At 36.5% G+C, this 2,418-nt stretch overlaps 1 protein-coding gene across 1 annotated transcript in view; it reads left to right on the plus strand.

Annotated features, from left to right (window-relative positions):
• LOC106880717 (myosin-VIIa) overlaps nt 1-2,418 on the plus strand; it is a 107,550-nt gene that overhangs the window by 42,430 nt on the left and 62,702 nt on the right. The window lies entirely within an intron of this gene.

Raw genomic sequence — 2,418 nt, forward strand, 5'->3', positions numbered from 1 at the left:
TATATATATACATATATATATATATGTATATATAAGGCATTTAACACAAAAAACTGGTTTTTCAGCTTTAGTTGTAACCATATCTTATTTTATTTTTCTATTCTTCCTCCCTTGTTTTACTCACACGCACACACACACACACACATGCGCATAAATAAACACACACACAAACTGCTAAACACACGTACACACGTATTCACTCACGCACACATTCCAGCGTAGACACCCTGTTTAGCACCCAGAAAGTTAACCCTCATCAACCTATGTGCTATTTATTCGTTTATTTGAACACTTTCCTGTTTTCAAAATGATAGTTTATCTCGACCAACAGTTTTGATTTTAGTTATTCATTACTCTTCACTTAAAATTTGCCCTTGATTAATGACTTATTAAAGTTTTCAAGATAATTGTAGTTACACATTCACACACACACACACACATGCCTATTCACATGCATGTATACAAACATGTACATTCACACATACCTTTACAGATTCACACACTCACAAATACTGGTACGTCCATTCACAAAGAGTTCACACACATTTTGTACACACAAGCCTACATACTCCATACTCATGCATGCAGGCTTTCTCTCTTTCTCTCTCTCTCACACATACACGCACACAAGTAAGTACACACATACACACAGCTACACACACTCTCTTACGCACACATCTCGTGTACACATACAGGCTTACACACCCACAAGCACACATTCATAAGCTCACATTTGCAGGTTAAAGCACACACACACACACACACACACACACACACACACACTCTTTCTCTCTCTCCCTCTCTCCCTCTCTCCTTCTCTCTTTCTCCCTCTCTCCTTCTCTCTTTCTCCCTCTCCTTCTCTCTCCTCTCTCTCTCTCCTCTCTCTCTCTCCTCTCTCTCTCTCCCTCTCTCTCACACATGCACATTCGTGTGTGTTTGTGTGCTCCTACACATATTAGTTCAAGTTCCTTAGTTGTGGCCATGCTGAAGCACCTTCATCTCTGATAATCACATAATAAAGATATCAGAGTACTCATTCCTTCTTCTGTATTTCCTGAATCATTGTTATTGTTTAACCCCAGGTCAGCACTGGTCAAGGTGACCTTTAATCAGAAGTAGTCCAGCCATGACCATCCCATCCCTTTTTGTTTTTCTGGCCCAGTGTAACTTGGGCTACATATTCTAATTCACCGTGTCCTTTTCTTTAAGAAAGGATCTGATGTGAGGCATAATTGGCTGCTATTTCCAACAAATCAAGCAGTTACTCCTTTATTGATTGAAGTGTTAATTATGTCTAACTTGAACAGTTTTGTCTCAATCAATCAGGTGTGTGTGTGTGTGTGTGTGTGTGTGTGTGTGTGTGTGTGTGTGTGTGTGTGTGTGTGTGTGTGTGTGTGCAGATAAAGAGTTCCCTAGATGAAGCTTCACATTTCTTTAGACTTTAGTTCTTCAAGACTGTGAAATGGGAATTAAAATTCCTCTTAAACACCATTATTTCTATGATTTATTTTTCTCTAGCTGTACCTAATAAATTTTCAGCTATTAATTAATTGTTTACAGTCAAATTTAATTAACCATTTTTCATACTTAACAATAAACTATTGAAATATCTCTTGCAAGAAATTCAGACAAGTTCCATGTTTTCTTGGAATATTTGTTTGTTTGTTTGTTTGTTTTATACAGTGAATGTCATTTATAATAGCATCAAATTCATTATGAAGAAAGTCTTGGAGTCTATTTTCCAAATCATTTAACCTTTTTGATACCAATCTATTTGAGATCACCTGTAGTTCTGTGTTATAAACCTCCTGTTTTAAATTGATCTAAATTAAATCCTTCCATCAAAACAGCATGTTAATTTATTTTTCAAGGTATTAGTTTAATAATAATAATAATGTTATGTTACTAAATTCTTCATTATTTTCAAAATTAATCGAAAGAAATACAACATATTTCAACAGACATATGGTAACAAAAGGGTTAAATTGATCTAAATTAAAACCTTCTATCAAAATTTCATGTTAATTTGTTCCAAACACTGACTTAATAATGACAAAATTTCTTTCACTAAATTTGTTATTTTCAAAATTATGTGAAAGAAAGGAAGCATATTTCAACAGAAATATGGTACCGAAATAGTAATTGTGTATATACATCATCATTATCAGCATCATCGTTTAACGTCCATTTTCCATGCTGGCATGGGTTGGATGGTTTGACTGAGGACTGACAAGTCAGGAGGCCACACCAGGCTCCAATCTGATCTGGCAAGGTTTCTACAGCTAGATGCCCTTCCTAACGCCAACCACTCTGAGAGCGTAGTGGGTGCTTTTTATGTGCCACCAGCACGACGGGAGCCAGTTAGGTGGCACTAGCATCGGCCACATTCAGATGATGCTTTTTATGTGTAACCGGCAC

This window comes from Octopus bimaculoides, chromosome 8, assembly GCF_001194135.2.
Source record: "Octopus bimaculoides isolate UCB-OBI-ISO-001 chromosome 8, ASM119413v2, whole genome shotgun sequence".
Lineage (NCBI taxonomy): Eukaryota > Metazoa > Mollusca > Cephalopoda > Octopoda > Octopodidae > Octopus > Octopus bimaculoides.